This window comes from Chamaea fasciata, unplaced genomic scaffold, assembly GCF_029207755.1.
Source record: "Chamaea fasciata isolate MVZ Bird 193981 ecotype frontalis unplaced genomic scaffold, bChaFas1.0.hap1 SCAF_5, whole genome shotgun sequence".
In the NCBI taxonomy this organism is placed as follows: Eukaryota; Metazoa; Chordata; class Aves; order Passeriformes; family Sylviidae; genus Chamaea; species Chamaea fasciata.
This window is the reverse complement of record NW_027094090.1, coordinates 55,949,509-55,961,632: the sequence shown is the minus strand read 5'-3', so window position 1 is coordinate 55,961,632 and position 12,124 is coordinate 55,949,509. Positions and strand designations below refer to the sequence as shown.

The 12,124-nt window shown below is 46.1% G+C and overlaps 1 long non-coding RNA gene across 1 annotated transcript; it reads left to right on the top strand.

Annotated features, from left to right (window-relative positions):
- The first annotated feature begins 595 nt into the window (after nucleotides 1–595).
- Nucleotides 596–10,952, top strand: LOC136289731 (uncharacterized). The gene is made up of 4 exons (XR_010720858.1): nucleotides 596–684; nucleotides 3,391–3,646; nucleotides 5,447–5,542; nucleotides 10,894–10,952. It is a non-coding gene; the product is annotated as an uncharacterized lncRNA (long non-coding RNA).
- The last annotated feature ends 1,172 nt before the right edge of the window (nucleotides 10,953–12,124 follow it).

Below are 12,124 nucleotides of genomic sequence, written 5' to 3'. Positions count from 1 at the left end.
TTCAACTGTCTGTAATATTTTTACCCATGCTATTGGGGTAGAATAGGATTTCCCATTCTATCCATTGCATTCCAATCTCAGATGATGGTAGGGCTGACTCCTTCCTCTTTCCCTCTTGCTGTCCTGCAGACTCAGCATGGAGAATGTTTCAACAGACACAAATATTTAGGAAGGATGTATTTCCTTGGCTGTGGGTCACACAAGACTGGAAAGCACAGCAAATGAAATTAATTCTGCTCGGAACAAAATGTAATACTTGTGATTTTTTGTGAAAAATACCCCAAATATGAGGGGTAAGGATGTGTTCATTCCCTTTAGCCATTGTGGAAGCAGTGAGGAATGAAAGCCTTCACATCACTCCCAGAATATGTGGCTCATTTTACGTTTCCACTTTATGCATTTCTTGAGTACAGAAGAGAAGAGCAGTAGAAAGCTGTGGTTTTATTCGAAAGCTGTATTTTTATCCTTGAGCTCTTAACGCAGGGAAGTTAATCCAGTATTCCTGACCACCAGGAGGAGCTCATGACACAGCCTGCAGCGTTAGCCTCCTGCCTCCGAGCCTGTCAGGATTTCTCCGAAGAGAGAATTTCAGGTCCGAGCAGTGCAGTGGCAGCCATCCCCTTGATGCTGTCAGTGCGGACATTTGACGTAGGAATGCACAAAATAAAACTACACCTGGAAAAGGTAAAACGAACCAAACACGAGGGCGGGTGGGACAACGTGCCATGGGCAGATGCTGGGAAGTAAGAGAATGTGATTATCCATCATATTGTGAATGGCTTTGTTTATACAGAGAATCCTGGCCTCAAACTTTACTTCCAAAACCTGTCTTTTTCCCCTTGGTAAAAAAATAAGGCAAGGTGGCATAAAGACAAGCTGGCAGCCAGAAGAGGGGAGTGTTCCCATGGTACAGTGCTTTTTAAAGTTTTAGTAAAGCTCTTTATACGCGAGTCAGTAATGCCACTCCGTTCACTAATGCGAAAGTTCCCAGTTATCCAGGGGCAGCAGAACAAATTTGTAAGTTAAAGCCTGGTACTTTTTATTGTGGAAATGATGCTTGATTTCACAAAGCACAGAGCTTCACTTTGCAGCTGCTTATTTTCCTCTGTCCATAACAAAGCAGGACAGAGCCACCAGCATTGAAATTGATGAAGAAATTATTTTAACAATTTTCTGCAAAACTGCAGGATTTGTCTGTCTCATTTGTTATGCTCTCTGTCTATTTTTGAACTTGTGTTAAAATCTAGTATTCAACAGTGCCACAAGACTAACCAGTTCCCTTCTCACTGAGGCAAGAGGCTAATGTCTGTAACCCAGTGACTGTGGGTACCTTTCTTCTTACTGAAAGAAATTAGTACTGAACAGAGTCTTTTTATCATAGCTGTGCTCTTATCAGACCCATCTCCCTTTATATTGCTTCCTTCCCCAGCCATTATGGAAACAGACATCCTGCCCAAGGCAGCAAAATTCGCAATCTGCTGCTTCTTCTATGGAGCTTCTGGATTTTTGCCAGTAGCCCCTTGAGGTGGTCCCAGATGTGATTGCTTTTTCTGTGCTACCCTGAAAATATCCGGTGAAAACAAAGGACTGCACTCACCCCAGTTACCGCTTCGGAGGCCAGCACTTCCTCTGCTCTCAGGGATGTACACTGGGAGATGTTAGGCATGTAGTACCCCAGAAAAACCATGACTAAAATGGCAGGGTCACTGTCAAAGGGATATTCCTACAATAGAATAAAGCCAATCTTTTTATTGCTTCTCTCAGCTGGTCCTCAAGTTTACCTCCAGTTCCCATGAACTCAAGAGATGTGTTTGGGGTGTCTTTCCCGCAGCATTCTTCTGCAGGGAAAATGCAAATTCCTTGCACCTATGTTGTGTATGAAAGGAGATGAGGTTTTAATACTGCTTTCCTTCAGTGGGAAAGAAAGAATAGGCAAACAATTCTATTTTTATTTCAAAGTAACGGGCTTAAAATAGCCACTGCCTTAAAATAAAACCAAAACATTTTTTTTGATTCAATAGCTTCTTTTGGGGAGAAGGCTGGAGGAGAAAGGAGGGAAGTGAAAATACCAACTCGTGACAGTTTTTGTGATAGGCTTGGAGTTTTCAGTAGCCCTGTCTATCAGAAAACCAACATTTTAGTCCTGACTGTTGTGTCAGTGCTTGAAGATACCCATGTGAAGGCAGAGCAAATGCATCTTCCTGCTGGGTTTCCTTGTCTAATGTGTTACAACCTTTTATTTTTTACTTGGTTTTTTGATCTTCCCTGCAGCTTCTCTGCTCCAGGTTGCCTGACAGAGTTCCCCATGCCTACTTCACTCCATAGGTGTTTTTGCGTGCAGTTAAATATCCAGAAGGATTTTAGACCCATCATCAATTTTTAGGCATTCATTCCTTGAGGAGGCAAGGATGAGAATCCAATGCGATCTTTTCTGCCAGTTTGTGCTGTTGGTTAAAGTGAGTGTTGAGTGTCAGAGGAAAGAAAGAAGAACTTCAAGTATGTCTTAACTGGGATACATCTTGCAGTCTATTTGTCACTAAAATGAAAAGATTACAGGGAATTCAAAAGATGAGAGGAATAAAAACGGTTCCCAGTGAAATCTACATATGCCATGCCTCAACAGTTCTAGGAAGCCATGTGTTGTTCAGCTGGCCTGAGGAATTGTTACCATTGAGGGCATTTTATTGCTACTTTAAACTATGAAAAACCTCTGCTCTGCAACTTGTTTTACTAAATGAAAGGACTTGGAGAAAGTTGATGTTGCACTTGTCCCTTGGGTTTTGCAGTGTCTTTTGGAAGAATGTTTATGTGGACCCTGGAATTACCACAGTTTTTCAGGACTGCAACTTACTGAGTTATTCTCACTCATGTCACCTCACCAGTCTGCAGATAAACCCAGCCAAATTTCTGAGATCCAGCAATGGCTCTCCCTGGGGCCATGTGCTTAGTTTGTCTTGTTGGGGATGTGAGGGCATGTCCAATATGGCCTTCAGGTTTATTTCCAGAAACAGAAGTGTATCTCTGTGGCATTTGTTCTGTTAAATATTGACTTTCTATCAGCAGCATTAGTGGTAAGGAGCCTCCCTGGAAAAAATCAGCTCATGAGGATTTGTATGGTGTTTCTATGACTGGAGCAGAATTTTTTTAGTTTGGTGGGTTTTTTTTGTTCTGGGGTTGTTTGTTTGTTTGTTTGGTCAGGTTTTTTTTAAGTTTGGACAGAGAGGTGTTTTGAAGCATCTTTTCATACAAGGCAGGAACATCAAAAATCACAAAGCACAGGGGCTGGTACTCAGTCCTTTGCAAGCAAGACTAATAAAGCAGAGCACCTTAGTGACTGAAGGTCTGAGATGCATTTTAAACAATGCCTGCCTACTTGTTGTTGTTTTTCAGAAAATGCCCTGACCATGCAGACTCACAGATGGGTTTTTCTTAATGCTGTGTGCAATGCCAGCTCCAGCCAGAAACACAGCACCCTCCATAAGACAACAGCCTGAAATAAAGGGCCGGAGGTGGGTTGTGAAGAGTCCGAGAGATTGAGCCCAAAGCATGATGAAGACTTCTACATGAGAGGAAAATGCAAGAACTAAATCTGATGATCCATGAAGAACTGGTGATAACACTTAATGGATGTGCAGCCAAGGAGGAGGTAAGTACATTTGTGCATTTGCAAGCACAGTGGCAACACAGGGCCAGCCTACAGTTGTTGCATGTGGCACAGTCTCGACTCTTTTGCATCAGAAAGAACGCTGTAAAATGCTGTTAGGTGAGACCTGTACCTGTCCCCCTTCCTGCGGTGTGAGCTGACTGCTAGTCAAGGAGAGCCCATGTCAACTGATGGGAAGGGTGCATTTCAAAGGGCTGATGCACCACATGGTACCCATTTATTCCTGAGCACTTCTGCCAAGGCTTCTATGAAACCAATGTTTGGTGGGAGCTCTTTCCATGTCTTTCATACACATGTGTTACCCAAACCCCAGCAAAGGAGAGACACGGAGGCAATGCTATGCTAAAGACACCAAAAGAAGCTGACTGCAGAGCAGGGACCTGTTCTGCACCCCCAGGTCCCCAGCCTGGCAACCCGAGAGTTGGCTGTAGTTATTTCATTTCCAGGAAAGAGGCTGATGCTATTGACCCTGTGTATTATTTGCCTAATGAAATACAGGGAACTGAGGGGTGGGGGCTAGATGTGAACATCTGCAGCTTGCTGGTTTTCCTCGCTCTCCTTCCCTGATAGTGTTTTGCAAGAATGCCTCGGTACTGCCAGAGCATGAGTGCTGATGGCTGGTAGAAACAACCCTGCTCCAAGGGTGTCACGTCCTGGAATGCTCTACATTGCTGCCTGCAGCCCTTACAGATACAAACCACGTGGCTGGAGCCATGCTGCCTGATGGAGCAGCCACAGTCTTGGTACTCCAAGGACCTTGCAGCAAGATGTGTTTTGCCAGATGCCCTCAGCCCATAATAGTTCTAGAGAGCCCCTCATGTCTGGGGCCCAGCCTGTGACAGAGCCCAGCTCTCACCTTGTCTTTGTGGCCCAAGCAGGGCAGGGGTGCTGCAGGGACTCGGCTGTGAGAGCAGTCCGGCCTCAGCCGGTGCTGCTGGACCAGGTGGGCTTTACCCAGGCTGCTCCTTCCAGCAGCTATTGCCCCTGAAAGCAGAAGGGGAGGCAGGTCATGTATCAAGCTGATTTCTGGATGGTGTGGCATCTTTGTCTGTTGGAAAGCCCAAATGGATTTGCAGATCCCAAAGAAAATGCCATCTGCCTCGTTACTGAGCTGCAGTCTGTTCCTGCTCTACCCCCCAGTTATATTCCCCAAGGGATTTATTGTTCCTTTTCAATATGATGTTTTAATCTCCAATTCCCCTGTCCTCCTGTGGTTTCCCCTGTTGATTCCCTTTCCAGAGCTGCTGCTCTTACTTGTGTCTCCCCTGTTTTTGCCAGTTGGAGTGAGACACTTTAGAGAGAGTGTCTCCCTCAGATGCAGCTTTACCTACCCGCCCCTGCTATCTGCCAGAGGAGAGGAGCTGCTCTGGAAACACAGCAAATGAAAATCCCGCCACAAAGTTGCACAGGTCCTGCCCTTCCCACAGCATTCGTGTGAGCCAGACATTAAACACCTTAGCTGGCGTGCACAGGCTTTGGGCTTTTCAGGAGACCCCAAAACCTGGGTGGGTGGGGGGTGGCATTGTATCTGTGCTTGCCCTGAGTCCTTTTTAAGACAACTTGCTCCAAAGCAAAATAAGGAAGGAGAGTGTACACATATGCATTGCTGCACATGCACAGAGCTTGGCCAAGGTCTGTGCTGCGTCCGTGTTTAAGAACTTCTTGCTCCAAAGAACCTACAGCAAAGCAGGTAGAAAAATGGCCCTGGCTGCTCGCTTTGCAGAAATAAACGGTGGCAGCTGAAAATGAGGCTTTTAGTGACAAGGTTTTCTTTCCCTGCAGGTGGAAGCTGTCTGGGAGGAAGAACCAAGGCATTCTGCATTTGAAGAGCTTCCAGAAAAGCCTGACAATTACATATTTCAGAACATGTACTCTTAGGTGAATAACCAAAATAGTTAAGGCTAAGGCAGCCGGTGATGTGGCACGGCAGGGACATGGTGTCTGCACTCAAGTGCCAAATCTACACCCCTCCCCTGTGTTCCGATGTCTACGGCGTGTGCTGTACAACAAGTCCTTTCTGTCCCAGGGAGGGCCGTGTTTCCTGTGGTTTGTCCTGCGGTGCCTATTTTTGTGCCTTTCCTGCTGAGAGGATGCGAGCCTGCAGCGCTGCCACGGGCTGGAGGCGAGCGAGCGGCAGCGGCAGGCCCGTGTCTGCCCACCATTGTCCGTGGGGGCCGCGCGGCCCCGCACCGCGTGCCAGGCCTCGTGCAGCTGCCGGGCTCGGTGCCAGCGGCAGGGTCTCTGCCTGTGCTGCAGAGAGCCTGATTCAGCAGCAAAATCCTCAAGCTGTCTCCAAGGCCTCCAGGAATAACCATCTGCAGGCATCCCGCTTCGGTGGGAGCAGTCGCTGCTGGATGTTCTTGCTGGCTCACTGTGTCTTCACACGGCATGGGGACAGGGAACACCCAAAGGCTTCACCTCAAGGATCCCAAGCTCTTCACTTCTTGATCGCACTGTCCAAGTATTTTTTTTGTGTTTTCCTTCCTTCCTTACCCTGGCAGTCTTTACCTGAAGTTTGCTGAAACCTGTGGAAAGACTAGTTAGCTTCCCCATGTCTTAGGACTGAAATTATGGCTTGCTTCTCCACCAGCTACATGTCTGTAACATTCTGCTGGTGTCTTTTAAAATCACATTTCTCGGGATAAAACAAAAAGAGTGTAGGGGAAGAAGGGCTAAAAAACCCAAGAAACATTTTCCTTTGCATTTCCTTCACCTAAAGAGCACAAGGTGGCTGGGGAGGGATGAAAGAGTTACAAGGATTGCCAGAACTTAGTGATTTGGTATCCTCTGTACCTGCTGCTGAGTAGCCGCCTGCTAGGTAGAAACGGTGGGATGCACGTGGGATAATCTCTTAATACTGCTCCTACTGTCTTTCTCCACTGATATGCAGGATATGTTGCATCTTCTTTCTGGATGTGCTGTATGAAAGTACAGCAAGAGGCTAGATGTGTTTTGCTTGTGAATACAGCTGCATAATGCATGACCCATTGACTTGGGGCTTGGATCTGAGCTGTTTGATCTGGAATGGTAACTTTTCCCCAGCTTTTTTAACCAAACTGATATTAGGATGCCTGGGGGCAGCCAAAGAGACACTGGGAAAGGAGCAGGTGATGGTTTGACAACCTTGGCCGTTTTGGTGAGTCCGGGGAGCAACACTGACCATCACCTCCCTCTTTGTTTGTCCCTGAATCTCTCCAGAGCTCAGCACCAAAGGGCCAGATCAGCTGTTATCAGAGACTGCAGTGGGGTGGAAAGTGTTTGGCGGGGACTGGCAGCTCCTGGTAGTGGTGGTGAAGTCTGGGGTTGCTCAGCATCTGCTGATTGAAAGCAAACACTCCTGGTGGCCCAGAGGTCCAATTCTGAACAAGGCTGGGGAGTATTCCTGGCATCTAGTTAACTCATCCCAGCTGATTATGTTTCAGTCCCAAGCTTTGACAAGTGCAGAAGCCCAAACTGTGGACAGAAGCCTTATGCCCTTGAAAACCCATCTTTGTGTGACAAAAGAGGCCCATGTGATTCAGCAGCACTGTAGCAGGGAACAAGGGCTTGGTCCCAGCTGTGTAGCTGCTCCCCTTGGCAGTGTTCTTCCATCTCTGGAAGAAGTGCCTCATCTGGTGCAGACTGTGCTGGTCCCAGTGACATGTGGAGGCTGTTACGTGCTTACATGCATCACAGCATGCTAGTTTATTTTCTTTCTGCTTAGATGTTTTGTAATATCTCAGTTGAATGGCTAACATTTTTCATAATTACATTTCAGCAGCTGCATCAGTCTGGAACTTGTACAGATGTCCTGAATTTTGCAATGTTCTCACTTGCATGAGGTACCTCTCACAAAGCACTGATGCCAAGGAGAGGGTGTCCTAAGAGGCAGCCAGCACTGCTGATAGTGCTACAGCCCCTGCCAGAGCAGTGATCTTCCTCAGGCAAGTGGTCTCCTTGTCCCACCTCTTCCTGGTGAGCAGTAGCTGCCCTGAACAGTCCCCTTGTTCTCCTTGTCTCGCATGGCAAGAAACAAGCAGAGGTTATTGAACTGCTGGTCCCTGTACAGCAAGGACTCCCAAGATGGAGCCATGTGGAGATGCCAGGAGCTAGAGATACACTGACTGGTATTAAGGCATACAGGAGGGGATCTGAATTCAGATCTTCCATATTTTGGATGGTGACTCCTTGGTACTGGCCACAGTGACCCCAAATCCAAGTGCCTCACAGGGCTACAGCTGAGTCCTGTAAGGGAAAGACCTCCCTTCCTCTCTCCATGCATATTCTACATCTGTGCTGAGCTACAGTGACAAGGGAAAGAAAACACATGGTATTTCTTCCTTTGTGCAGCCCGCAGTAGAGCCTTGCTGGGCTTCCCTGGCTCAGTGCTGTGCACAAAGGAAACCTCCTCCTGAGACACCCTGCAGGGCTCTGTTTCACCTCTGAAGCAGGAGATGAAGTGACCTCTGTTTCAACATGACTAATGGCAGTTGTAGGTCCTGCCCCTCCACTGATGCAGGTCTTTATTAGACCTGACTGGGTCCATAACCTCTGCTGGCTGCAGGTTCTCCCAGCTGCTGGCATGCTGTGTGAAGTGCTGGTTTTACTTCCTTCTATTCATGCTGACCTTACCTGCCATGAATGATGCAATCATGCGGACAAGATCATAGGGAGGTTCAAAGTCCAGGATGGAAAAAGGAGAGGGAGAAAAAAAAAAAAAAAGGCTCTAAAAATAGAGTTTCCAAGGCTGGAGGTCATTTCAGTGTGGGGCTCAGGGGACATCAGAGACATGCTGGAGCCTCCAGATTGGAGGGGGACGTCCGCTCGGTGCCTTTCATTTCCTGTAGCTCTCTGCACTCAAGCAATCACAATTTGCAGCGGTTTTGAGTCCACAGACTTCAGGAAAACCTAAAAAAAAAAAAGAATCTCTGGGAGCTGGTGGAGCCCTGGCTGCTGGAGAAGGAGGGGTGGCAAAGACCATCAGCAAAGGCCACTATGAGCTGATCTGTGAGGGTGAGCTCCTGGAGGCCTCTGGAGTGATAGATGACATGCTATGGATAACAGCCACAAGCAGTGGTTGGGATGTTCTGAGTGGCCTTTGAGAGCAGCTTCTCCACAGGATGATGGTGCAGCACTGGAACAGGTTACCAAGAGAGGTCAGGGACTCTGGAGGGGGTTTAAGACTTGGCTAGACCAAGCAAGGGATCATCTGAGCCAGTGCTGGCAACAATCCTGCTTCTTATGGGAGACAGGGCCAGAGGCACCCAGAGATCCTTCCCAGCAGATACTTCCATGACTGCACCTACATTAAAATTGAATAAACATAGCCTTGTGTTGACTTAACCTTCCCAGTGAGCATGTTGATCTGGTTTTGTTGACATGCTTTTTCCTAGAATCTGATTCTCACTAAATACAAGTGAAAATTGGGTGGCCTGTATGTTACATGAAAAAACATGAATTAGGTGTTTGATTAGTTTGCGGTGCCATCCCTCTGGCTCTGGGAAGCTGGCAGGCACTGCACTGCCTGAGATGATATGGTGCCATATTATAAAAAAAGGCATATGCTGTCTTTTTAGAGTCACTGCTCCCTGTTACCCAGCACAGACCAGGACGTGTGTTCCTGTGCTGTCTCTTGGGGGGTCAGGTAGAGGTCAGAGAAAACCCTTCTTGTTCCCCTTCCTTCCATCAGAGGCCTGGAAAATGGTAAGGAATTAATCTGAAACTTTGTGTAGTAAAATATAAATCCCCATTGCCTGAAAATTGCTGGATAAGAGCCAAAAAGGCCTAACAAGGAAGCATGTTCCTTCCAGCATAATTATATATTTGGCTTATATTTTATTAAATGAGTAACAGCTGAGCAGAAAGGCCAAAAGGAGAGACTCCCCCCACCCAGAAGTATGTTCAAGGCAGAGGCTGGGCTGTGAGCGAGTCAGATGCCAGAGTGGGTGATTTTAGCATAAAACACTGTGGTTTAACTGTGGATTAGACCATGAGTAGCAGTCAAAGTGAGTGACTGATGCAGGTGTAAAGGGTTGTTTTTTTTAATGTTTAAATTTTATTTTGAATTCCTTGAAGGCGGGAAGAGAAGGAGCAAACTGAGGCACTGAGGTCGAGTCTGAGGGAAACTGGAGGCCTGAGGTGATAAATCATCAGCACTGCAGTGGGTTTAAGGGGGAGACTAATGTAATATATGAAGCAATATGGAAAGAAGAATTTTATTACTTCAGTCAGCTCTCAAAGGATTCCATTCCAGATGGTTAAAGCAGCATAGATCAGGAACCTCCATCGATGGGCCCCACCATCTGACAACAGCAAAAGCAGCAGAGGGTTTCTTCTGACTCCAGGAGGAGTTTCACCAGGAGAGAGCTGTTTCAACAGCAGGATAAAATAGCTGGTATTGGTGAGAAATTACCTCTTTGTGAGGAAATCCGGTGATGAGCCTGGCCATTTAGTCTGCAGCTCTAAAGCACCGCCTGGTTCTGGATGATGGTGCCATTGGCCTATTGCTGATGGCAATACTGGCTTTGCTAAAGACCCCGCCAGAGCTGCCCTGCAGAGCAAGAGTCCCAGGGATGAGTAACAGCTCCTACAGAGCAGCCTGAGTCTCTCAAGCTTGTTTTTTTCTAAGTCACCAAGCAGTGGCTAGGAAGCAGTGTCCTTTATAGCCCTCAGCCAAGGTCTAAGGTAAAACAAAGGCCTGGTTCATGGAGGAGTTTTCCCTGCTGGAGCGAGAGCTGTTGGGCATTGGCACTGCCCAACTCCAGGTCCAGGCAGACAAAATCCGAGACCTCAGCACTCATGCAGTGCTACAAACTATTGGAATGAGGGGGGATATTTCTCTATATTGTTGGGTTTGTTCTTTTTTTTTTTTTTTTTTTTTTTTTTAATTTGAAGTGCTTGAGTAGAATTCTTATTTGGGGAAAGTTTGGCTGTACTTTGCTACAACATTAGACTTCTCTGTTGGGTGTCTTCTGCTAGAAACGTTTAGATTTATTTTTGTTTGTGTTCTGTCTTACGCAGCTAAGAAAACAGTTTTGAATAGGACAAATTGTCTTGTTCCAGGGAGGAGGTCTGATCTGGAGAGTGAAAACAGCTTACTACTTGGAGGACTGTCCACAAAAGAACAAAGCTCTGAGGACACTTCCCTGCACTGTGCCCCACTAGAGATAATGTGGAGCCAAGATGGCCTCAGGAAACACAACTGTGTGAGACAGTCTCTTGTTAAGTGTTTTGTTTCTTTGTTTTCCTAGGATTCATGTGCTCCGGTGCCTGGTACTCTGGGTGTTGTTGCTCCTTTGGATCTGATGGGCTGGGAGGCAAGTGCCTTGGGTATTCCCTGCTCCTGCTTGTAAGAAAGAGGAATGGTATTAGTTCATCATACAGGGATGTTGGTGCACTTTTCTGACAGTCTTTAAGTGCTGGTGCTGTCAAAGATGACTGGAGTCTTTTTTAATCAGGTATGCATCTTTCCAGATTTGTTGTTTTGTGTGTCACTGGCAACATGTGAGGAAGAAATACTCATGAAAGGGCCAATGTTCCTGCACAACAACATTAATGGGAAATCAGTTCTGGATACACAGAAGTGCAGGTTCCTTGTGGCAGCTGAATGGAGACTTATAACTGGATACCTAGAAAAGTAAGATGACGTTGTATGATCTGTGCATCCTGGAGATCAATCAGCATTATGGTTATAAAACATCTCCATTTGTAATGTCTGCTTTGGCAGGGTGGTCATAATGAAGATTTTTAAACTTGGTGTAGAATATAAATTATGGTAGCAAGGAACTCTCGAGACAACAGGAATTTAGCTGCTTGAAAACCTTGGTCTTGGTTTGGTCCAATTTTCCCCTAAGTGTGAATTCAACCCTTTTAAGTTCTCAATTAAAAGGTCATCCTCGTATCATCAAGAGGTCCAGACTCACTGTACCATCAGCCTGTTTTCCAGAAAATTTACCCCTGTCTGAAGGATAATGGGAAATGCCTATATGAGATGATAGAAGTGCTGTGACCCCAGCCAAGAGCAATTTTTCTTTCAAGGCAAAAATATGTTCATTAAGACAGAAGTGTTAGGAAATAGTAGTCTTTTGATAGACAGTTCACAAGATGATATTTGTGAAACTCTGTAGAAAGAGAAACCATTGGAAATTATTTTTACATTTACACCTAAGGCAATTGCATGGATTTATTACTACATCTGGGGCTGCAAACCTGAGCCTGATTTATTAACTACTGTCCCTTTTGGTTTCTTATCCAGGGTAAACCAGCTGTAGAAAAGAAAGTTGAGCTGCCTGTCTTGTCTTGTCATTTCAGCCTGTTTCTTGTGTTCATTTTGGTCTGTAAACAAACATCTCTCAGGTCTCCTAAATAGATTTTCTGATTGAGTTCCCAGAACAGACCACCACCAGCCTCATTAAAGCTTATTTATGTTACTTTCATGCATGAATTAAAAAAGCTCCCATTCACTGCTGATTTTATTTAGTT